Raw genomic sequence first — 26,987 nt, forward strand, 5'->3', positions numbered from 1 at the left:
TTATTTAACTCCAGTTGTTTATATATCTGCCTTTATAACAGTACTACACTGTTTCAATTATTGTAGCTTTATATGGTTTGAAATCCAAAAATATATATCTTCTAGCTTTGTTCTTTTTCAAGATCGTTTTGGGTATCTAGAGTCCATATTCCATATCAGGATAGATTTTTTCTGAAAAATAAATATATAAATATATGATAGTTTCACCTAAAAAAAAAGAAAAAAAATATTCTCTGGTAAGAAAGAAAGCAAAAAGAAATATTGAAATGTCATCTTTAAGTTATCAAAAGCTTGGTATCAGACAAATGAAACTGTTATGTGAGATTATCATTTTTAGTTTTGGATAAATTGCTATAATACTAGATGTCAACCACTAAGCCAAGCATGGGAAGGAGGGATGGGGAGCGAATGGGGTGGGGATCGGGTAGGGGCTGACTGGGCGATGTGTGCATATATGTCTACAAAAGTTTTGTTTTTTTTTTTTTTTTATCCCACTGTGATGTATGAATACAGTGCACCAATAAAAAAAAAAAGAAAAAAAAGGAAGAGTTAAAAATAGGACTGGTAGTGTAACTCAGAGGTAGAATGGCCCTGAGTTCAATCCCAGGTACTGCAATAAACAAATAAATAAATAAATAGCAGACCAAACTTGGTTGCATGACTATCCTTCTTGGTCTTCACATACACACTGACTGCTGTCAGTATATTCAGTATTGCATCGACGCAATGCTCAGTTCATTTTTTTTTTAAACTGGTGCATTATATTCATACATCATATTGGGGTAAAAAACTTGTGTGAACATACATGTACACATCACCAATTTAACCCCTACCCAATTCCCACCCCATTCCCTCCCCATCCCTCCTTCCCTTGCTTGGCTTAGTGGTTGACTTTGATATGTTTAAATACATTGTGTGTTTTAGAGAATTTCCTTCTTCCCCCCTCCCATCCCCTCATTTAGGTTGTCTTGTTTGATCCTCTATAGGATTTCCTTTTTCATCTAGAGTTCCTCCTATGACCCATTTCTCCTTAGCTCTCACATATTAGGTTCATGTTAAGCTCTTAACATTGCAATTATACTGAATACTAAATGGCATCATTGGAGTACTCTATGAAACCACCATGCTGTAAGATAAGGAATGAATCTTTTCTCATTTTTAAAGCAAAATTATCATAGTTTGAATCCCCAAAGGTTGAAAAAGTCTTAGGAGACAAACCTAGAAGATACAGTACAACTTTCACATATATATGACAACTTTCACATATATATGTGAACAACACATATATGTGAACAACTTTCACATATATATGTTCACATATATATGTGAACATATATATGTGAACACATATATATTGAACAACTTTCACATATATATGACATGTAAAACACGTTTCTGAGCTTTTGCGCCTAGGTTAAACTAACGCATCTAAGAAGTTAAACTAAATGATATAGAACTGGTTAGGCTATCTGCAATCCTAATTCTAAACTTATGTGAAACTCTTCAATACACTGAAATTGAACAACTATCACATATATATGACATGTTAAAGACTTTTCCGAGCTTTTGTGTCTATGTTAAACTAACACATCTAATAAGTTAAACTAAATGATACAGAACTGGTAACGGTATCTGCAATCCTAATTCTAAACTTATGTGAAACTCTTGCAGTACACTGAAATTGAACAACTTTCACATATATATGACATGTTATAAAAACTCCACAAGAGTTTTTATTGTTGTCATTGTTGTTGTTGTTGTTCAAGAATGAGAGGATGGTGATGAATTATTAAACAAAAAGTTATAGAAAATGAAAGAAAGAACATTATTTTCTAGAGATGTTGAGTTCATGGAAAAAACTCACTGAATAGAGATTTGGATTCAATGATTGCCATGATTCCTAGAATTGTATATATTTCTGTTTGTGACTCATAGCTGATCCTTTCAAGGTCCTAGATATTTTGCTAGAATATCTTAAAATCAGAACTGAGACCTGAATTTTTCTAGAGCGTTATATAAATACTTTTAAGTTCTGGCACCATCTCCACCCACATTTCCACTAATAATCACTAACATTTATGTGGATTTACGATTTTTGAAACATTTTCACTTTTATTCTCTTGATTTTCCTCATATCCTTCTGAGTTAAAAGTTAACAGTTTCATTTTATCAATGAGGAAACTAAAGAGAAGAGAAATGAAATCAGTTGCCTAAGATCACACAGCTCGTGAACAGAAGAGCTGAAAACCAAAGTCTTCTGACTCCAAGCTCAAAGTTTCCACTTCATTTTGGCCTTTTTCTCCTCCCCACTCCTGTAGGCTGCAACAAATTTGAAGTTATGCTACTGATCAGCAGCAATTGGTATGAAATAAGGAATCTTTGTATTCAAATATAAACATGAATATTTGAAAATTACTAATTTAGTCCAAATGTTGGGCTTAAGATGATTGCCAATCTCTTTTGTGTGCACAAACTCCCTTAAACCATTTGTTCTCATATAACATTCAGCTTAAGATGTAATACACAATACACAGATAGAGTTTCCCATGTACAATGTTTTCCAGCTTCTAATTCACTTTAGGCCATCAAGAGAGAATATAAAATAACTCTAGATCCCTAGACTTCTGCAATTACCTTGTGGAGAAGGAAAGAGCAGAGTGGGAAGAGTTTTTACAACTGAGAAAATCCAGATTTCTTATTAGTCATGGTCTAAAAATGACAGCCCCCTGCCTATCCAGCAGGCCTCCCTCCACTCCACCCCCTACCCACAAGCTGCAGCTGGCAAAGCCTGCTGCAGACCACATTTTTCTATCTGGCAAGCCATCTACAGACCTGAGTGGGGAACCCATTTTTGCACAAACTGGACTGGTCCCCATGGCCTCAGGGGCAGAGTACCACCCAAGAGTGCTGGAATGAAACACACAAGAATATATATAACTGCAGCTTTAGCCCCTGGCCACTGCACCTGGCCACCCAAGGCCTACCAGAAATGGAGCCAACACCAAGGTTCCTCCACACATGCAAACCTCCATCCCCTACCAAGAGTTCACTCATAGCTTACCACAATTGCCCTGAGCTCCTCCAAATTTACCACCCCTGGCAGCCTAGTTTACCTATTCTGACCATAGTAAGGAAAATCTGATGAGTAAGATGATCAAGGGTCCCTTTCCATCAGAACTAGCAGAACACAGAGAAACCACAATCCACAGCTCAAAAATGAAGAATGTATGTTTTCTGAGATTGAAAAAGAGGTCCTTGGCCCCAAATGTATTGTTCCGACAACTGTTCAGCTACCTGAATAGACTAAGATAGAACTATTAAAGATAAAATCTAAAATAAAGGTAGCCCACATTAGGACAGAACTACCCATATTCTTCTGTCTCTTTCTCTTGTACTCTGATTTCACACACAAAAATGCCCCAGGTTACAAAATGCACTTCCCTTGACAAGAATCCACAGCCTGAGATCTCTGCACACCCCCCAACTTTACCTCCCTGTGCTTAAAGCCGAGGCATTTTCTCTTAGGCATATAATAATAATTGCTCATGAATTTAAACCCCCAACAGAGGCCTGGGCTCCAGATGCAAATAGCTCAAAGCAGCATGGTTAAAGCCTTTTTATACCTTTTCCCAGGAGGACAGATACATTCCATTCAATCAAGGTTCTAGGCCCTGGTTTCCTGTATGAGTGCCAAAGAATTGGCTTATGTTTTCACTTCTACAGGGTCTTCGATTGGGATCCATGGAAATAGATTCTAAGATGGAACTTTGCCTGCCAACGGCTCATTATGGGGAAGGCAGGATTGGGTGGAAGGAGAGACAGCCTGATAATGTGGCTGCAATGAGGACTTCAGGCAACCCCATGGGAAGCTCTGAAGCTGGGATGGCCCTTAAGAAATGTCCCAAACTGAGATAAGAGTCTGGGCCTCTTTATCCCTCCATCAGCCAGCTATTGGCCATAGGTGGTTCCCTGGGAGGAGACTTTGGGTGAGGAAGTTTTCTGTGACTGAGAGCAATTCCTATTGAGGGATAGAGGTGGGAGCCCTATCAGCCAATATTCGCAGGAGCTGAGGATGGATGCCAGAGTTATGAAGAGAAATCTAGAGAGGGTAAAACAGTCCCCATTACAGCCTACCCCACATACAATCAGATCCACATTTTTATATAGGAAGCTTGCCCCACTAATGGAACAGTTTTTCCAGGGCTGTGGGTGATCTTGTTTCCAGAACAAATGTACAAGACAAAACCTGTACAAAGAAAAATTATTCCTGCTTCAGTTGATTTAAACACTGTAACTGAGATCCATCAGTCTCCTCTTCCAACATATTTATTTCAGACTCACTTCACTCTCTGCTAGAACCTCTGCCAAAATAAATGGCATATTGGGTGATCATTGAGGGCTCTGGGTCCCTGGCTCCCATGTCATTCATAGGCAATGGCTTCTACACTTTTCTTTTGGCAATTAAAATGAGAAAGATGTCCCAGGGAATCTCCAAGGAGTCAAATAATCTCTTCTATGAGTCTATGTAGATCAGTAAGTAGCCTTCACTTTACCTAATAGTGAAGGGTCATTTACTTGTAGCAGAATGTAACTTTGGTGGCTGTTCTCTTAGTGTCTGATAATGGCTTAGATTTGGAGTGTCCACCAAAGTATCTGTTCTCAGAGGAGGGGCTCTGGGGAAGCAGATCATAAGGGCTCTGACTTTATCAATGGATTAATCTACTGGTGGCTGAATGGACTACTGAGAGGTATGACTTAGTTGGAAGAAGTACCTCACTGGTAGTAGCAGCCAGAGACCCTCTAGTTTTTACACTTTGCCTTGAAATGGTGATTGTTCAGCCTGATCCAGTCATTATTGCTCTTCAGAAAATTAATGGCACTCAGAAACAGTCATTCAACCCACTAGTCCTTAAAGATTCTATTTTCTCACACTATCAGTAGCCAAGGATATTGAGCCAGCCCCCTTTCCACTAGAATCTCATTCTAATTCACCTTAATGCAGGTAGGACAGCTATACTGCCTTAATCTGCTATAAATTTATACCACCAGCAATGGATACTGCCAGCCATCAAATAAGTGGTGATTCACATTGAAAGCCCACACTTGAGTCAGCTTTCTAGGGCCATACCCACTACCAACTAAATCAGATTAAATCTCATGGAAATAATCTCTAGAAGGAGAGTTGCATGCTGAAAGTTTATTGGCTTGTATTTACAGGAATAAAACCTGTAAAAAATAAATTAAAAATATCAGGAATGTGAAATTACACAGATACTGTAGTTAATCCTTCAGAGAACTGTGATAGCCCTTGAAAGTCATCCACAAGTGAGTCAAAGACCCCAAACTTCTATAGCCCCACATCGGCCAGTCAATGGATGCTCTCAGGAAAAGGGCAATCAGAATGATGAGTAGTTGAGTAATATCCTTCTGTAGGTAATTCTCAGTAATAGTCATAGCAATAAGCAGTCAGAGCCAGGGATAGTATAGCTACATCACCTCTGAAGTGGGGATCTGGACACACCACTACATATAAATACCACATTTATTCAAGAGATATAAAAATGTCCTATGACTTCTTTAGAAATTTATCTCAAGGCTCACCCTACTTTAATTAACACCCCTCTGCTATATAAGTCTCCTGTCAACTCTTGGAATATTTCTTTTGTTGCCTCTGCTGTAATCCCTCTTTCCCTGGGTCCTCATACTTCTGCCTCTTCTTCATCTGCCAGGTCTTAGCTTCAGTATCATCTCCTCAGAAGCCTTTCTTGCCCACCTTACAAAAACTGGGTTTTGCTCTCACTCCCACCATTATTCTTTAACCTAGAATTTAACATAATCTGTAATCCTTTGGTATATTTTGCTTGTTTACTTATTTACTCTCTGCATTTCTCTCCAGAATACAAACTCTGTTTTTCCAAGAATTATATCTAGCTATCCATTATGTAAGCCCCAGCTTCTGGAACATAATAAGTGGGAGCACAATAAAAACTTGTTGAATGAATGAATTGGAGGAGAGAAATGACAAGTTTGATAAAGAAATATTGGTCATGGGCGCTAATTAGCAACAGATTTATGTCAAGCAATTATATAAACAGAACTGACTAAAGAGAAAATGGTATTGACAGGCAGAGTTTGATTCTAGGACCCCTGCTTCCCATTTCTACTTGTTGTTTATACTCCTGTGTGGTCAGAAATCCCAGAAGAGCCTGTGAGGAGTTCCCATTTTGTTTATGCCAGCAGAGACCATGAGTCAGAAAGACACAAGTCCTAATATTACTGTAATCTTATTTGTACCCATGGTTGGTAAAATATGGTTTTCTTGTTTGGACCCCCTGTCTGGGCAAATCTAGAATGCTTTGGCACAAATTTGAACCAACACTTTTCTCACTGGTACTTCCATTTTATTCTAATGTCTAATTGTAAATGTTTAATTTCTCATTAAGATAGAACCTAGAAGCTTGAGTTGATGTTGTCATCTTTAGATCACAAGACATTTATCAGGGTGCCCTGGATCAGATCCTTACAAACTCAGATACTAACCAGAAAACAGACATCCAAAGGATTGCTAGTCATCATTAGCCATTAAACAGCCATAGGACCTCCTCGGAAAGTCACTTAACCTCTCCAGGGCTCCTCCTCCTTATGTGCAAATGAGAGTGAATGTGGACAAAGTAAAAGAGTCCTGGACTGGGATTAGGCATGACCTTGGCTCTGCCAAATTCCTGTGTGGTCTCCACAAGAACTGCATCATTCCAGGCTTCAATTTACAACATATAAGCAAAGGATTAGGTATAATTCCCTCTCAGATTCCTCCCAGTTCAAATGGTCAATGTTCTTTTCGTATATGTCCCCAACCCTAAAGCAGCTGAGTTCAAGACTTCCTAAATGTGGAGTTGATCTTTATGCCAACCACTTTCTTTCTTATGGAAAGTTTCAGGTGTAAAGAGACTCGGCTTGTAAAACAGATAACTGAGCATGTCTTAAAATAAACATTTGCCAAAGCTAAGTTAGACAGAGAATTGCCTGGAGTTATGAGCTTCAAATGCAGCACTAAAACTATTAATGAATTTGGAGATTTAGTACTTATTAATATTTCCACTGATTCTATTTTCCACTCCAAATTCAATACAAATGCTATTTTTACCAGCATATTTATTATATTCACTGAATGGCATTAAGGCATCTTGTAGAATCACACAGAAATGTTCTAAGTTACTTTAAGAAATTACTATTTTTATTCTGTAGAATTAATCGAACCTGCTGCAATATATCTAATTTATATAAAGTACAAAGACAATAAGTTGCTAGACAAAAGTATATTTGGTGCATAATATTAGATTTCACTTCCTCTAATGCAAGGCATATAAGCTCTCAAAATGATCTTTCTCCCCTAAATGTAATGGCTGATTTTTATTTATAGTTGCATATTACATATTTTTAGGTCTATGTATGCTGATAAATATGGCAGAATGCAGCAATTTTCTCTACTAGCATTAGCACATAAAGCTATTTAAGTCAATATTTTAGTAATTTAAGCATTGATAATCAGCTCTTGAATATATTAATGATGATCCATTTCACTACACATCATTATCTGGATCAATTTGTCTGTTCCCTCTTTATATAGATCTAACTGGAACTTCCATTCAAGATGTAAAGTGCCATCAGTACACATTACTTTTAGCACTTATTGCCTCAAATATTGATTTTTAATTTTTTTGTCAAACAGAATGTGTGCTCTCATTTTGTGCTACCAGAGTACACATACATATATTGTCTGGGTGGGAGCCATTGTATTATATAAAATTTCCCTAAAATGCAAGAGCTTTTAGGCATGAACATCAATATTTTTAAGAGTTATTTATGTTACAAGAAATAGAAGCTGACTTTTGCTTGCTTAAGTAAGGGAGTTGGGAAGATATTTATTGAAAGGACCCTGTGTTGTTACCCAGAATTTTAAAAAAAAAAGACCTAAATATTCTAAATATTCAGGGCCCGGAAACAAAGGAGCCCGGTGTCTCCTAGCCCTCACAGGAGACAAATGAATGACATATGTTGAGTATTGACTGACACTGTCCTCATATTTTGACCTCAAAACAGTGTCATGAGGTCAGCACCACTCTCTCCATTTGAAAGATGAGGAAACTGGGAAGAAGTTAAGTCAGGTGCCCAGAGTTACCAATGCTGGTGAGTAGTCCAGCCTGTACTCCATTACCCCAGCATCCTGCAGGGCCACAAAATTCCAGCTTAAATTGGCATTCTCCATGTTAAACTGTTAGAAATTGCAGATTCTGGAGTGCTGTTTCACAGTCCTCACTTCCAGAATTATGAGAGAATAAATTTCTGTGGGTGTAAGTCACTGCATTTTTGGTGATTTGTTAGAGCAGATTCAGGAAACGAATATGGTGGGGATTTGATTCTTATTCAGAAACCAGTCACTTCACCTCCTCACTTCAACGGGAGGGAATATGGCCCTGTCTGGTGATGCAGAGGTTGGCCGTGAGACTTAAGTCATCTCAAGGCAAGTAGAAATTGCATCTTTGCCCCTTGACTTCATGTGGCTCAGCCACACGGCCTGCTTGGCCAATGGCATAGTAGTTGATATGATACAGGCAGAGGCTGGAGATACGCTGTAGAGTTGGGCTTAGTCTTTTGTGCTGTGCCACTTTTAGAAAAGAACATACATTAGGTAGCCTGCTGGTCCCCAAAGAATGAGAAGCCCTAGTGCCAACTTAGAGTCCAGAGCCCAGAGCCCAGCCAGACCGCTCAGCTCAACCTCAGACAGCTTGAATGCACAAGAAAGATAAATATATTCCCATTATGTATACCACTGAGATTCGATGGCTGCTTGTTATAACAGGATATGGTTGAAATCAGCAGATCTAGTTAAAACATTTAATTTATTAATTTAGTTATGCATATGTACAAATTAAGAGGTGAAAATCATGCATGAACATTATGCCTTTTCTATTCTCACATTTGATGAAAATTGTATTAAAACTTTGACAAACAACTTAGCAGTGTTTGTGTTACACCATTTTCTAGAGGGACCATTGGCTTTTGCACTGAATGAAATGAAATTTCATTCCAATCCATAAGTACCTAGTCTCATAATTGTAAAATGAGATTTTTAAGTGATCTTTAAAAGATAAGCTTATATTGACATTCAGTGCTTATAATTATGAGGCCATGACTTTAAGTTCAACTACTAAATTATGTTAAATTTCTTGCCTCTATTTTTTTACTGACTCGGGTGATTAGCTAGGTATGATCATTTCAAAAAAAATGTCTTTCTCAAACTGTTTTAAACCTGTCCATAATGTGATCTCTTTCCAGTTCCTTGGAATTTTCAAAGCTCAGATGAAAATTACTCATGTGGTCAATGGTTTTGTAAGATGTGAAACCTAAGATATATCATTTAACTTTGATGTGTTAAGGCCAGTTAGCCCTCTGTTCTTTTTATTAATTTTTTTATCAGTGCATTGTAGTCATCCATCTTAAGGAAGTACAAGATGGTGGAGGCATACATGCACACATCATACATTTAGCCCTTCCCCAATTTCCATCCTATTCCTTCCCCCTCCCTCCGTCTCATGTTTGGCTTACTGATTTACTTTGATATGTTTGTGACTGTATGTCATGTACATTAGGGAATTTCTAACTTACTCTCTATTGAGCTTTTTTCTATTGGCAGGTGTTGTTGGAGTGGCCCTAGATACACATTGTCGAGATCTAGCTAGAGGAAGATTGAGCTGGAGCACATTTAGTTTATGTTCAATGAAATATGTTTTGGGGGTTCATAGTCATTTCTGTGCATAGAGAAGTTATTATTGGCCAACCTAGAGTAGGAATGGGTTTAAGAACCTCCCTACTATTCACTATGGTAACTTATTTGGCCTCAAAATCATGTCCAGAGGTTATATCAAAAGATACATAGATCTTATGGTACCCAGCATGAAAGCACATGGGTACTGGAGAAGAAACATAATTTGAAATGTATGGAACCAGAAGCCAGTCTGTGGAAAATTTTTCTAATCATTGGAATTTAAAATTATAAGTAGAAGATTTGGTTCTTATTAATGCCTAATAAGAACAGAAGTTCTCTCTTATTGAGGAAATATACTCAATAATGCAGCATATACAATTATAAATGCACCATTGATTTTTTTTTCTTTTTGATGAGAAACATGTGAAATGAATTTATCAGAATTCCTGAATCTATTGGTGAAAACTCATAGCAGTACCACAAACTGACTACTTCAGCTGTAACAGCTCAATTACAAATGAAACTCGCTCGCGGTTTTCTCAAATCTGACAGCCAACCTGAATGTAAATGACATTACCAAGAACAAATTACAAAGTTCAAAGGGACATTTCAGAACCGTTCATATTTTTTAAAAAATTCCAACGAACTAAATTATCTTTATACTCTTATTATGGAAGATGATATTATAAAATTATTGTCATATGAGGATGGATTCTCTGGATTCTGTGGTGCTTGGGTTATTTATCAGTTTTTTTAAATAGATTTTTTTCTCATTCTAAAAAACTATTCACCATCAAGCAATTTTTGTGTTCTTCTTGTTAAAGTAGGTCCCTAAAAATCGATTGCTAAGTCAGGTACGGTGGCTCAGGTCTGTAATCCCAGCACTCGAGAGGCTGAGACGCCTCAGACTCCACTCCCAGCCCATTTTATGTTTTTATGTTGAAACAGGGTCTCACTAAGTTGCCGGAGCTTGTCTCAAACCTATGATCCTCCTGTCTCAGCTTCACAAATACTGAGATTACAGGCTTGTGCCACCACACCACCTCAGGGCCTGTATCTGTTGCTTATATTTCATTTAGTTCTCACAACCAGCCTTGTTATTTGCATTTTTCAAAAAGACAGAGTATCATAGAGCCTCAAATTTTACTCAACATCTGATCACACAGCAAGTATGAAAGAAAGAGGAAAATTCAAATCCATGAAACTCACTCCACTCGGCCTCTGTGCATGGTACCAAATACCTCAAAAATTGATTTTGCTCTCACTTCACACAAATATAAAAACTGGATTATGTCAGCACTAAAAAAATTGACTTAAATTGCTGAGAGTAAAATAATAATTGTCGGTTAGGTTATGAAGGGGCTTGTTTGTTTTAAATAAACAGAAAATCAAAAATGTTGAAGAAAATTTAAATATGTGCAATTCTTGTTTTTCATACCCTTTCCAAACCTAAAGGCATTTGATTTAGGAACATAAAAGCACTTTTATATGAATTGGCTCACTCTTGAAATTAGTCTGTTATATTAAGTTAAAAAGCATTTTTACTCAGACAATCCTGACGAATTTTCCAATTGTGCAACTTTTGAGTTGTTTTTAGTTTTTGTTTCAAATGGAGCTATGAGCTGCCGAACTCTAAGGAATCCAGCATCGCTTCCTTCCTTCCTTCCTTCCTTCCTTCCTTTCTTTTTTTTTTTTTAACCAATTTATAAGGCGGCGAACATTGAGAACCAAAAGAGAATGCAACCACACTGTAATAAAACAAAGAGCTATTATGTTGTCTGGAGTTGGTTTCTTTACATTGAGGGGTGAGACAAAAAGTGCTTATTTTCAAAAAAGAAATTAAGAGGAAGAAAGGGAAAGCCCTCAGTCTTCCTCCAGGCTCCCCAGTGTGAGGAGAACAATATCTACCAGGTAACACACAATAGTCTGGTAAGTTTCTAGCAATTTGTGCTTTCTGTGATTTTTGAAAGGATTTTTATCACCTACACAGAATTTGGAAATCTAATTTTTAAACCCTTAATAATAATATTTTCATCATAATCATAAATTACTCCTGCAAGTACAGAGATTTATCAACCTACCAGCCTGAACCAGGCTCTCATCCTCGGGTGGATTTTTTTCTGGCTCACAAAGAGTGCTAAACATTTTTTTAATTTACTGTCAATATTAAAATTGAGAGAGTTCATATTAAGTTCTGAACTTCTGGCTTTTACTTAAAAATTAGAACATTGCCAGGGTGGTGGCATATACCAGTAATCTCAGTCCTTGGGAGGCTGAGACAGGAGGATTGCAGGTTCAAGGCCAACCTCAGCAACTTAGACCCTCAGCAATTTAGTGATACCCTGTTTCAAAATAAAAAATTAAAAGGGCTGAGGATATAGCTTGGAAGTATAATGTCCTGGATTCAATTCCTAGCACCAAAACAAACAAACCAAATCTAGAACATCTAGCCATTCTGGGCTTGGCTTCCATTTTAGCTACTATTGGCAGGTGCTGAAGGATGGCTGGCTTCCCCACTGGACCGAGCACATACAGCACAGAGCGCCACAAGCTCCACCACTCCCTTGTCACTCTCAGTAGTGCAGCCAGGCACTAACCACCAATCATCGGCATCCTCAAGTTTTTGTTCTTTTTATACTAGAGCAGCAGTTCTTGACTATTTGGTCTTAGGTTCCCTTTATATTCTTAAAAATTGTTGCACACCCAAAGAGTTTCTTTTCATGTGTGTTATATCTATAAATATTTACCATAACAACAATTAAAACAGAAAATGTCAAAATATAAGCACATCTATGTTAACAGCAATAACATTTTTTAGAAAAATGTTTTATACTTTTGAAGATTTTTTTTAATGTGTGGTTTAATAAAATCAGTTGCAGTCTCATATTGGTTTCTACATTTAGTCTGTTGTGATATGTTGCTTTGTTAAAGCATTAAAAATTGACCTCACACAATTATATTAGTAAGAAAAAACAGAGAAGTATGTGGGTTGGTTTGTTTGTTTGTTTGTTCTGGAGAAGTGTTTTAATAGTTCATTCAGATACTAGTGGATAGTCTTCTTTAATACGGAAATCAAAACCTGCAAGTGGTAAATTCTTAAGGTTAGTTGCAATGTTGAATCTAAAGCCATATCAAGAAAATTCTTATACCTGCTGCATTAAAATGCACTACTCCAGAACTGGGTGTGGTGGCACACACTTCTAATCTCAGTGCTTGGGAGGCTGAGACAGGAAGACTGCAGGTTCACAGAGAGCCTCGGTTACTTAGTGAGAATCTCAGCAACTTAATGAGAATTTGTTTCAAAAAAAGAATTAAAAAAAAAAATAGGGGTAGGAGCCGGGCGTGGTGGCTCACGCTTGTAATCCCCGTGCTTGGGAGGCGAAGACAGAAGGATGGCGCAGGTTCGAAGCCAGCCTCGCTGGTTTAAGAGACCCTGTTTCCAAATAAAAATATAAAATAGGTCAAGGAGTATAACCCAGAGGTAGAAGGGTTTCCAGGAACCCCAGAACCACCAAAAAAAAAAAAAATAGGGGTAGGAGTGTAGCTCAGAGGTAGAATGTCCCTGGGTTCAATCTCCAATATAAATAAATAAATAAATAAATAAATAAATAAATAAATAAATAAAATGTACTATTCCATCTTACACTGAGTGCATTTTCTACTCATACAAGATTGTATCATATCGTGTGTTGCTCATTTGGAAACTATTGGCTCATGGAGCTATAGATTTTCCAAATATTGACACATTTCATTTTCTAACATCAAAATAACCACTTAGCTTTATTAGGAATCTCAAGAGAAACACCTTTTAATTTATTAAGATACTATCAAGCTCACAGTAGTAAATACAAGACTTTCTACATTTTAATATCACTTGAAAGCTTCAATTTCATCATTGGCAACAAATTATGACAGTTGTTTCCGTTGAAGTGAAGGGCTAACTTTATTTTTGATAAAATATCTGCGCATGCCCCCATTTGGATAACATTGTTTCTCAATTCTATTTTCAGGTAAAATGTTGTTTCTTGGCAGGAAGGGGGGGTGGAGGATGGTCAAAAACTTGCAAGTAAAGCAATTACACAAGAGATCTTCCATAAGAAAGCCATCATACCCTGCTGTTCAGGAGGGCTTTCTACAGACTCTGCTTCCAATTTAGTCACATAGAATGTTTAAAAGATAAGTACATATCAAGGGCATTCTAAAAATGAAGCTGCCATGGTGTTTTAATGTGGATACACAGCAGTGAAGAATCTAATAACTACTAGAACAACCTGGTGCCACCTCCTTGATTTGAGATGCATATACAGCAGTTTCACCGACCACTAGTTATGTGTCATCAGAGCAAATATCAACGCAGTGGAAAAGACGAGGAACATCTTGCCCTTAAGAGGCAAATATTAATGAGAGGTCTTTAAGTCATTGGGTAGCTGCCCTTGGAAAAGATTAAGATAGCTCTCACAGGACCCCTAAGCTCTCTCAGTGAGTTGTTATAAGAGCAAGTCAAACTTCTGAATCACTTTGGCTTCCGGTGTGATCACTCTGGCTTCCAAAATGTGATTTCTTCCTAAAACAAATACTTCTACCATTGCCATCATCATGTGGTGATACAGCCACGAGGGGTAGAGGGCTCATTAAAAAACTGCACCATTCTGTTCATATTTGGGGCCTTCAGGTTGTGATCTGAATAAACTTTTCTTTATAAAGTTAACCTCCTTCCAGTATTTCATTAGAGTAATGCGAAATGAACTCAAACATTAAGTTTATAATAATAACCTGAACATTTTACAATGGCCACTACTCCACGCAGTCTACTGACCATGATTCAACGGCCCTTCAAGCCCAATATGGATGAACAGTGAGGATCACACGCTGATGACCCCAAAGGGATATAATTTGGAAGATGAGAGAAAGTTTCTGGGAGCACCAAAGATCTTTAGCTTAGTTTCTCTATTTTTTCTAGAAAAGAATGAAAAGAAAAATTGCTACTAATAACATTAATATTTATGAAGGAACTATTAGGTACTTAACCCAACTTCTCTATAAGATAACTTTCCTTAACCCCATCTCAGGTAGATTCTAAGGGTTATACACATCAGGTAGCAAATGGGGGGCACATCTAAACTCAGAGCTCACTGACTTCCTCGTTTCTCAGCTTCAGAAAATCTGAAAACCCTGAAGTTTGTAAGTTTGTATTTTGGACTCAAAATAGTAATGCATATTTTTAAAAAATTCACACATGACTTGTTTCCAGTGAATGTAGTCATATGAGAAGAAGGGACTGAAAACAATAGTAAATAGTGCCGATAATAGAGACTGACATCTGCTTATGCATGTGCCGTGATAAAAATAATAACGATGACTCTGGTTACCATTTATTTATTGGCAACATTTATGTACCAGACACAATGATAGCCTTTGGAGACAGCAATGATGAGAAATGCAGGGGGCCCATGCACCAACCCCTAGGCTGAGCTTCACCCATTCATTGCAGCAACACTGTGAGGCAGGTTTTGTTATCACTATTTCATTCCATAAAGAAATGAAGGATGGGAGGAGTTATTTTGCCCAAATTCACACCCTTTACTAAGACAGGAGCCATAACCAGATCTGCCTGCCTTCAAAGCTCTAGTGATGTCAGCGCAAGCCCCTTCCCAACTGAGCAGCCACACTATGCCACTGAGCCCTAAGCTGAAAAGCTCCCTCATCTTAGGTGGTAGCTGGACACTGCTGGACCCCACATACACAAAGCAATTTTGAGTCCATGCTGTACTGCTTGGAGAAGTAATTTGGATGTGAAAAAACCAAGTTAGTGAGCAAATGTGAAGGAATAAATCATATCAGAAATAAAAATGTTAAAGGAGAATGGAGAGAAGGCTCTGGCTCCAGCATCTCCTCCCTGAAGTATCGGCTAAGCTAGGAAGCGCTTGTTTCTAATACAAATCCCCCTGAGAGTGGTAAGTGCTCTCTTTTTTTATAAGTATTAAAAGAGTAGCAATTAGCCGGGCGTGGTGGCGCACGCTTGTAATCCCCGCGCTTGGGAGGCAGAGACAGGAGGATCGCGCAGGTTTGAAGCCAGCCGCGTGTGCTGGCTTAGGAGACCCTGTTTCCAAATAAAAAAATATATAAAATAGGTCTGGGAGTGTAGCCCAGAGGAAGAAGGGCTTCCAGGAAGCCCAGTACGACCAAAAATTTTAAAAAATAAAAAAGTAGCAATTACTGCTCAAGTAGCTATGCCAAAGTAATGCAATTGTTCTAATCAGAAAAATAAAAGGGAAGGAGTGAATCACAGCATTGACTATTTAGAAGAGAAAACCAAGAGGGGAAAAACCAAACCATGGCAATGCTAGGTATTTTCATGGCCTATCATTTAACCTTCTCAGGATTCAGTAAGGTAGGTTTTATTATCCCTCCTCCAGATAGAGACCCTGAAGATGAGAGAGAATAAGTGACTCACCCAGGTCTATAGATCACCAAGCCCTATCTCCTTCCTGTAGACCAGGAATTAGCAACTACAGCCCACAGGCCAAACCTGGCCCACTACCAGATTTTTTAAATAAAGTTTTATTGGAACATATCCACACCCACTCTTTTGCTTATTATACATGACTATTTTCATGCTCCAATAGCCTGAGTAATTGCAATAGAAACCAGAAGGTCTATAAAGCCAAACATATTTACAATCTAGACCTTTGCAAGAAAAGTGTGTAATGGTTTTCTTAGTAGTTATGACATTGTCATTTCTATTCTTATGGTTTCTTTTTTAATTTGGTCTTGAGGTATCTCTATCTCTCTCCTCTCTCCTCCTCTCTCCTCTCTCCTCTCTCCTCTCTCCTCTCTCCTCTCTCCTCTCTCCTCCTCCTCCTCCTCCTCCTTCTTTTTCTTCTTCTTCTTCTTCTTCTTCTTCTTCTTCTTCTTCTTCTTCTTCTTCTTCTCTCTCTCTCTCTTCCTCTCTCTCTCCTCTCTCTCTCTCTCTCTCTCTCTCTCTCTCTCTCTCTCTCTCTCTCTCTGTGTGTGTGTGTGGTTCTGGGGGTGGAACCCAGAGGCTTTTCTACCTCCAGGTTATACTCCCAGACCTATTTTTATACATTATTTGGAAACAGGGTCTCACTAAGTTGCTGAGAGCCTCACTTAGTAACTGAGGCTGGCTTCGAACCTGTGTGATCCTCCTGCCTCAGCCTCCCAAGCTCTGGGATTACAAATGTGCACCTCCATGCCCAGCTTTTCTCTCTTTTTTTAAAGAGTGGATACAAACAAAAAGAGCCCTCTCTAGGTGACCCATGACTGTAGGGGATGGGAGTTTACATTCAGAGAGAGACAGAGAAAAAGAAAGAGAAGGAAAGACAAAACCAACATAAGAGAATATGATGTGCCTTCATTAAGGTCCAAGAGCATTACCACTTAACTTACCTTAAGGGGCTTTGGATTGGCTACTTTAAAGAAAACACACTCAAAGGAGAAATTTGTTTTTATGTCTCTGGTGTTGAACTTGAGGTTTTACTGTAGCCTACAGTTGTAGAATATGCTGAGTTTGGGAAGAGTGCGGTAAGAGCAAGAGGGCTACATCACCAACAATCACACGGAGAGGGGAGGCTTCACCAAGGCCAAAGGTGATGTGTCTGGCCTAAAAATGGATGTTGAGTCAGCAACTACTTAAACAGACATATGACAGCTGTCTGCTCCATTTAAATCCTAGCAAGATCCTTAACATACAAAGTAGATTAAAAGACAAATAGTGTTAGCACTGCATTTTATAAATTCAAATTTATATAACATTCACTCATTGGAAATCCAAGCAGTCAAGTTTTTGAATAGCGGTTTTGAGGAGTACAACATTTTAAAACACATTGTAGGAGCTTAAATGCAGCATCACTCCAGCATTGGCATGCAATTTATGCTTACCTTTTTATATACTTTTAATTGATGTGTTGTACTTATACATTATGCTGAGATATGGAGTGATAGGAGGATATGTGTACACATCTTTTGGAACACTTCCCTGTGGTGCAATCCTCTCCCTCCCCCTCTCCTGACAGGTCTTAAGCTGACCCAAATGCTTTAACAAGAGTGCTAAGAAGCATTTGCTTTCTAAGTAAAAGCATTTGCTTTTCTTTTTTCCTCTTCTGAGAACACTGTGTTTGCCCTCCCCACTCTTGAAACCAGATTCTAACTTGCAAGGAAATGGATTATAATTTGCCCATGAAGGAATATAAATATTGTTTATATTTCTTCAACAATATCACCACTTCTACTCTCAGCTATAAAATTTAAATGGTGTACAAGCAATACATACTTACTAAATGAATAGATGAAAAATTATCATGATGCAATAATGTAGAGTTACACTTTCACTTATGATTGGATAATGCAAATTGAAGTCAGTAAGCATCACTGTTTGTTCAAAATGTGCCTAACCTGGCTGGGCTCTGGGTACACAGTATGAATAAGACACACAAGTCCCTGTGTTCTGGGACTTTATAACCTAGAGAGATGGCGATGTGCCAGGGGTTTGCCAAGGCAGGGGCACATGTGCTATAACCAGGTACTTGTTTATATCATTTAAGTTTTCAGTAATGACCTGAATACATATTATAAAGACTGCCACTACCCCATCTATCCTCCTTCCCCACCCAAGTTTATGCCAATAAAAATGTCCACCTTCATAATAGGGCAAGAAAGTAGGAGATAGAAACATGTGGATGAAAAGACAACAAAGATACATGCTTTTTGCTTTGCAAAATTTGCTCTTGGTCTGGAGAAGTGAAAGTGATACCAAGAGCAATTGCCAACTGTGTAACAAATTCTTCTAGATTATTCTTGTACATTATCTTACTTAATCCCCATAATGACCCTTTGAAATGGAATTAGTTTGGGGATTTTATAAATAAGACTGAAATTCAGGTCATTAACAAATTGAGAGACCAGAAGTCAAAGTATATCTTTTCCTTTTATTTTTAACTCTACAGCCTAGGATTTTCTATCAGTGTATATGATGAATGCTCATCAGGGCTTTAAGATGCAAAGACTTAGGTTTGGGAAGTTACACAGCTCAGCCTGAACTAATTTACATAAGTCACTTGGAAAAACTAATCTAATCACACCCAGTTCAGTGCTGACTCTTTAGTAAACTGGGATCTACTTATCCTTCCTCACCCTGAAAGGAAATAAAAGAGAAAAAGAGACCAAAGAAGAAGTTTTTTTTTTTCTGATTTGCCCCAGTGAAAAGACCAGCAAGGGTAAAATATTACCAGCAATAAATCTTGGTAATGATTTATCATTTCTAGTGACCTTTTCTTTTTTCCTCTTCTGAGAACACTGTGTTTGCCCTCCCCACCTTTGAAACCAGATTCTAACTTGCAAGGAAATGGATTAGAATTTGCCTGTGAAGGAATATAAAGACATACACAAAATAATTTACACCCTCCAGCATTCAAAAATAATACCATATAGCAAACGAATATCTTCAGTGATACCCATCCTTCTCTCTGCCTCCGACACACAAGGCTTAATTCCAGAGAATCCTCAGCACTGCATTCTCTCACAGTATAACTGTTTATGGTTTTGTATGTGGTGCACTGCGCACAGGGGACAGCTCTGACTGGGTGACATTTGCATCATAAATCTCACAGCTTTATCTATTAGACCTATATTTGATGTTAGCAGTTAAGTGTCTTCTCATCACAGAATCGTTATATGACAATTTTCTAACAGGTGAGAAAATAATTTATTTTATTTAGAAAATAATTTATTTTTATTTAGATGTAATAAAGCATCTTGACAGAGAGCCACTCTTTCTAATGTTTGTGAAGAGACTGTATGACTAGTATTGTATCTATGTAAACAATATTATCTTTTTTCCATGCTTCTTGGGCTCTGTATTCGTTAGCTTTGGCTGCAGAGCTGCTGTGTAACAACTCCAAAATGTAGAGTCTGTCAACACTGGGACTGCTGTTGCAGGTCACCAAGAGACACACACAAAAAGGAAAAGATTATTTATTCTTCACGGGTCTGCAGGTTTGTTGTGCTCTGCTGGATTCAGCTGGATCTGAGCCACCTTGCCATCAAGAGCACAGGTCAGGTGTGGTTGTGCTTTGTGCTCATTCATTCTGAGACCCAGACAACATCAGCTACAGCTACCTGGAGCATGCTCTTCTTGTGGCAGACAGCAGGGGCTCAACAAGTTAAGGCAAACTGCACAAACGCATTTGAAACCTTTGCCCGTGTCCCATTCTCCTCCACAAACCAAAATAGGCTTCACAGCCAAACACATCAGAGGGGCAGGGAAGTGTATCCTGCCCATGGAAGTAGTGAAGGGAGAATGGACTTTTGCTAAAAGAACATAACCTGCGGCAGACCTACTCTATGACATTATAGAAAGATATGTTGCAGAGAAAGCCCATCATTTTTACAGATCAGAGAATACTGAACCCTAGTTTCCATATTAAGAAAATCCATTTCCTATATAACCAGGGTGTGTGTGTGTGTGTGTGTGTGTGTGTGTGTGTGTTTTGCACACCGGGTTTTCCACCTTGTTTTAAGATTAGTCTGCTTATTTTGCATGTTTTTGTAGGTTGGTGTAACAAATCATGCATCAGCAAACACTGTATGTAAAGCACCAGACAGTGAACTTCTGGCTCTGTAAGCTTTGTAAGCACTAGATAGACCATGTAGTCTCTGTTGCAACTACTGTACCCGCTGCTGTAGTGAAAAGAAGCTATATGCCACAGTTAGACAAATTGATGTGACCAATAGAATTTTAATTGCAAAAATAGATAGCAGACCGGATTTGGCCCCTGAGATAGTCTGCCAACTCCTGTAACAGTTTCAACTGTGAAGGGTAAGACTACTCTTTGGGTTTTCGACTGCTGTACATCCCACCCCAAGAACATGGACTGGAACAATCATTTTATTTTCTCTTATGAAAAATGCTCCAGTTGGGTCTGACTGGGTGATTCTTGTGCTCAACGTAATGCTGCTGCACCTGCTGGTGTCTGGGTATGGACAGGGCATCAACTTTCAAAGTGCTTTGAGCACCTGGCTGGCACCTTGGCAGGGCTGACAAGAAGGTGAGACTCAGCTGGCACCCTGAAATGGCCAAGTCCAGCTGCTGTACCTCTCCTGGCCCTGGTCCTCTCTAGAGCTTAGGAAGAGAACTGTCCTTCTGCCTTTCCTACTGGTCAAACACGTCATCCTTATCTGTCATCTGTGAGCCCTGTCATCCCTGCCTCACACTGACTGGTGTCAGAATGTCACCTTCCTTACTCCTGGAGTGTCAAGTGGAGTTATTTTTTATTAGTGCACTGTAATCATACACCTTGATGAAGTTCAGGGTGATAGAGGCATACATACATGCACACAGCATATTTTGAGCCCTCCCCGGGCCCCACCCCACTCTCTCTCCCTTCCCACACCCTGCGCTTGGCACATTGATTAGCTTTGACAAGTGTATGTATCTACATCGTGACCATTGAGATGTTTACCTCTGAAAATCTTTCTTCCCCCTCCTGCCTCCCTCAGGTCCCCTCGATCATCAGGTGGAGTTTTTTTTCAATGTTTCACATTCCAATTAGAAGAAGACATTTTATCCTACAAGACAACAGCAGTACACCCTACTCCAAAGACTTCACTGCTCAGGAAGATGGTGCCTCCATCCAGCCACAGGTAAAGCTTATTAGTATGAAAGGAAAGAGACACTGGTCCCCAACCATGCCCGTGATGGCTTGAGACATCCTGGGCACACCCCAAATATGTCCCCCTACCAACAGACCCAGCTCTGCCTATCAGCTCACCCCATTGCCACGGGGCAGCCTGGATGTGGCAGGGATGCAGGAGGTGCAAAAGTAAGGGCTCCTTAAACCCCTTGCACCATGTTTAATTCAGTACAATTTTCACCCAAATGACCTTCACTTGGAACAACCTAGGGACCCCTCAACTCTCAAACATGAAAAGTTCTTGAAAATCATCGTTTTTAATTTTACATTGGAGCTACCACCTTTCTATTGGCACAGTGTAATTCTAATAATAGACACACTCACAAACAGGATAAAGTTTTCCTTCACTGGACTTCTATCTGCTTCCATGAGTCCAGGCTTCCTCAAGATCTTGGTTATTGCTCTTTGGCCCTGTCCCCAAATTCGCAGGCACATCTTAGACTCATCTTCACTTATTCCAGCAAATAACCAACACCTTCCATCCATGTTCACCTTCTCAACTGCCTCTCCCTGCTCTCCCCCAAACCCTCATTTGGCCTCTAGTCCAAGACAAGAAGCTGGAGAAGAACCAGTAAAGAAACACCAAGTTGTCACAGGCACCTTTTTCAGCTCCATCTTTCACAGGAGACTGTCCACCAGAAAAGTCAAAGTACTCAGCTTTGAGCATGAATTTGCCAGAATATGCCTGAGTGACGGACACTGCTCCCATTCCATCCTATATTGCATGGCAGGCCTGAGGGATGGTGGGGGGAATTAGACCCTTGCAGATCCTATACCTTAATCCAGCCACCATGTACCTGAGCTGCATCCATATGCTTATACCTGCTGGACCATAAATCTGAACTGTCTGCACCCCAACAGAGCTCACAGCAGGCATCCTGGAACCAACCCACCCTAATCTCTTTCTCATCTGTTGGTCTTCCGGCGACCCACTCTTGTTTCTGTCTCCCATTTGCAGTCCTGTTGGCTTGACAGCACATTCTCCTGGTCTCTCAATCCCCTATCAGAGGCAGTGGCTGAGTCTTCATCATCAGTTTGCACGTTTTTACTTACAGTATAAAATCCTCCCCCAACAATGCCTGTGGAGACCCCATCAGCTTCAGTGTCATCTATCAGGGACTTTTGGGGTGAGAGTGGGGACTCACAGAGGGTGGGCCTTTTTTTTTGCCCCAGTGCATGGCCTAAATCAGGTACTCAGGAGTGATGTGTATAGACCTTGACCTCCTAAAGCAATTGTCCTACCAGAGACAACTCTGAGCTATTTCTGAATAAGCCTGCCTAAAGTACGGGTGAAAAGTGATACCCAGAGGAAGACTAGCCAGACTGAACTACTTAAGGAAACAAAGCATCTTTGAGAAATGAAATTAATTAACTGCTTCCAAAGGGAGCAGAAAGTAGGAGGCCAGGAGGGGGTGGGAAATTTTATATAAATTTCCAAAGGACAAGGGACTTGAAAGTAAACTGTGGGAATTTCAAGCTCTAAATTAAAAAATGCCTTCCAACATCATAGCTTAGCGGTGTGTGATAGGCACTCAAAATTGGGATTTGGTTATGTACAAAGGAGAGCTCTGACAGAGGAGAAAAAAAAAAAACAATAAATTAAACACATAAATTGAGGGGATTGGGGTTTCTTGAAAGTTGCTGCACAATATTCTCCGAGGGTGATTTCAGACCAGACCTTGACAGGGTGAGACAGTGAATATAAAAGTGAGCTTTTGTCAATCAGACGGCACTTCTGCAGAAATCAGATTCTAGAGAATAACCAAAGGGAATTTCAAAGATCTAGTTTACATTCTCTGTGTCTTCAAGCCCATTTCCTTGGGATTTAAGAAACCATAAGGATTTTGAGATCTTGAAACGGCTATATAAAACACTGCTTAGTATGAGCCTCACAGTATACGGTGTCCCAGACATGAACATTTTTATTTCTGTTTGTCTTCCCAAATTCCTTGCCCCCCAACCTCCCCCACACTTCTGGTCCTTGCAAGGTTTTGCCAGCTTCCTACTGTAGAGGGAATACTAGCTACACCTTACCTAACCACTGTGGATGTGGGGTGGGGGAAGAAGAGCGGGAGCAGGCCGATGGGAGAGAAGGAAAGGAGATCCATGCGTTCACAGGAAGGTATTCCCCAACCAGGAAAGGGCGTTCTCCTGCCAGTGTCAGGGCTAAAAGAAATGCTATTAAAATGAGTAACTTTAATTTACTGTGTGAGGAACTTTATATCGTTGACCTTAATCCAATCATTTTGATCCTAATCCCAACAGCATTTGGATTTCCATTTTGTATCCAAAATGGAGCAGTCGATACCCCAGAACAGTGGTGGCCTCCTTGGGGTGTGTGTGTGTGTGTGTGTGTGTGTGTGTGTGTGCACGCACATGCATTTCTGTGAGTATTTTCTCTGTTAATTCCCTCTGGATTTCTGAGTGATGTTTCTTCCTCTGAGTTTCTGTTCCCCTAGCTCTTTGTGCCACTGCAAACCACCCACTTTCTCCAAGTCTTTGTCTCTGCTTCTTTCTCTGAGCCTTTGTGTCCACATGTTTGCAGTACAGGCCTTTGTGTTTCTGTTTCTTCTCTCCCTGTATTCCACTTTAAGTCTCCTTTTTTGTTTTTTCCTTTCTGACTGCCTCTTTCTCTGTATCAGACCCAGATGAAAATAATCGCACTAAAAATAAAACTAAAATATATTTATTGTGCTTATCAAGAAATTAAAATGAATTATTATGGTCACTTCAAGATAATTTTAAAAAAACATTCAATATTAGTATGATTCTAGTAATACTTATTTACATTCACTATACCCTTGGAGCAAAATGGCAAGGTCAAAATATTCTAGACTCTAAACTATGAGACTATAGGTACCCGCAGCCTGTGTGTTCCATTCCAGCAGCCCCTGGGGTCAGGTCTGTCTGGGAAAAGGGGACTTCTTAGATGACAAAAGGTCCCTGAGGCATGAACAACACCAGAAGTCACTCCCAACATGCTCCTCTTGTACTGGCCTCAGGAGATTGCAAGCCTCAGAATGGCAGCTCTACTGAAGAAAAATGCTTTGCTCAGACCTCTAGATGGCACTGTCTGGAAAAGTAGCCCAGAGGCACCTGGAGGCACCTGGTCTTTTATTTCATGGTTGAAAGGACAAGGAAGGAGCGCTCTGAACACGTGTCTGACTGAGCCCTTTACAAAATATCCACCCTATCCTGCTTTCTTTGTTCCCTGTTTTCCCAGGGTCTCTTGTCTCAGCAATCAGGAATTCAACTGTACACTTACACACACACACACACACACACACACACACACTCATACATGCACATTCAAACACACCCATACACATGCAACTAAGTTTTTTTTTTCTGACTTTCTATCTTTCTGAATAGAAATAATTAACATTTATCAAAAGTTATCATGGAATTGGACATGGTGCCGCACACCTATACTCCCAGTACTGGTAAGGCTGAGACAGGAGGATTGCAGGTTTGTAGCCAGCCTCAGCAACTTAGTGAGACCCTGCTTCGAAGTAAAAACTGAAAAGGGAGGCAGCAGCTGAGAAGCAGAGAGAGCTAGAGGAAGTGGTCAGGTACAGATAGAGTCCCTACAACCATTTCCCCAGGAATCCACTCCTCCAGCCATGACTGCACTGTCCACACATGAGGGCTTGGGAGACATTCAAAACCCAAACTCTAAGCCGGGCGTGGTGGCACACACTTGTAATCCCATCATTCTGGAGGCTGAGACTATAGGATCGCAGTTCGCAGCTAGCCTCAGCTACTTAGTGAGGCCCTTTGCAATTCAGTGAGACCCGGTTTCAAAATAAAGAATAAAAATAGGGTAGGGGTGTAGCTCGGAGGTCAAATGACCCTGGGTTCCATCCCCAGACCCACAAAAAAAAAAAAAAAACAAAAAACTATAAGAAACAGGTCCTTACTGGACATCAGAGCTATGGGCACATTGATTACTGACTTCTCAGCCTCCAGAACTGTGAGTAATAAATTTCTGTTATTTATAACTTACCCAGTCTGTGGTGTTTTGTTATAACAGCCTGAACAGATAAAGACAAAAGCTAACAATGTGCCTAGTACTGTTTGAAATACTTTACATACACCTCTAGCCACCTCTGAGAGGGTACTGTTATTATCATCTCTATGCTCTAGATGAGGACACTGAGGCACAGACAATGTAAGCAAATTCTCAACACTTACGCAGTTAGCAAGAAGAAGCTCTGAGCTGAGACACACTCTTGAAGCTGAGCTATAAACCACCACCCAGGAGTGTCTGGACCTGATGGACTGCTGACTGTGTGAGGACGCACTGTGCCCTCTTATTCTCTAATGAGCTCTCACAGAACCCAAGATGGAGCGTGCTTCTCTTCAGATCAAACAGCTTGAGTGTCTTGAGCAGCACAGAAAATCTAGGGTCACTCTGAAGGGGGATTAATTTATTTGAGTAATGGGGGAGAATCGTATTTCCCCTGAATTTTTATTTTAAAAATAATCAGGGAAATTTTCCTCTTTCTCTCTCACTGAATGCAATTTATCAAACTAGAAAAGAATGTCGTTTTAGCTGGAAGTTTCTCACAAAGCCTGTTGAGATGAAAGGTATAGTAATAGATACACAAAGCAGGTGCTTTTCATCTGTGAAGAGCTGGCTTCGTATGATTCTTTCATGGAAGTGAAAAATAAGACATTGTGTTTATGTGGAGCATGTATTTGTCTGCATCACAAAAATAGGGGAGTATAATCATGCACTGGGACAGCCTAAATTCTTCACTGTTTGCCTGCATTTTTCCCCAGATGTTCTGCAATAGTGAAAATCCTGCTTTTTAAGCACCTGCAAGTACAGGCCAAGTGGCCAATTTAGGCTCAAAGCAACTGCATTTGTTATCTGTCCTAAACAGGAGCCCAAACCATACTTTTTACTCAGCTAAAGAGAAAGAACACTGAAATTTTAGTAAACAGGACAATTGATGGTACCTGGCTTTGTGTCAAGCAAAAAGCCAGCCTCTGCACTGGAAAGTCCTGACCTTGAAAAGCTGGTTAAAATGGATGATGCGTGAGCTGCTGGCTGAAGAGCCAGCGGGAAGTAGGTCAGCAAAGCTATAGGCTGGCTTCTGTCACTCCCAGGCTGAGCGTGTGCAACTGAGAGGGGGTGGGGGGATGTTCTCAGACAGGAGGGACTGTGTGTGGTTCCGGGCAGCATGTCATCTTGACAAAGCCATCACCACCAAATGAAATCATCTGGGGAAGCTGTCAGCCCCTGCCACATCCAGGAGGCTATTTTTAGGTTATTTAATTAATTATGGATTGTCTTGGTTTTTTAGGGCTTTTTTTTTTCTTTTCAATTGCAGAAACAAATTTTGTTGCCCACTTCATTTGGGCCTCAGCACACTGGCACCTCTTCCAGGCAGGAGCCAGCCAGACACTTAATGGTCCTGCCTCAGCTGATAGGATGGATGAATGAGGATGCCGATTTCTCAAAGGGACTTAGGATGGAGGGCAGGAAACTCTCTGTGATGGAAAGT

Source organism: Muscardinus avellanarius, assembly GCF_963383645.1.
Source record: "Muscardinus avellanarius genome assembly, chromosome: 2".
NCBI lineage: Eukaryota > Metazoa > Chordata > Mammalia > Rodentia > Gliridae > Muscardinus > Muscardinus avellanarius.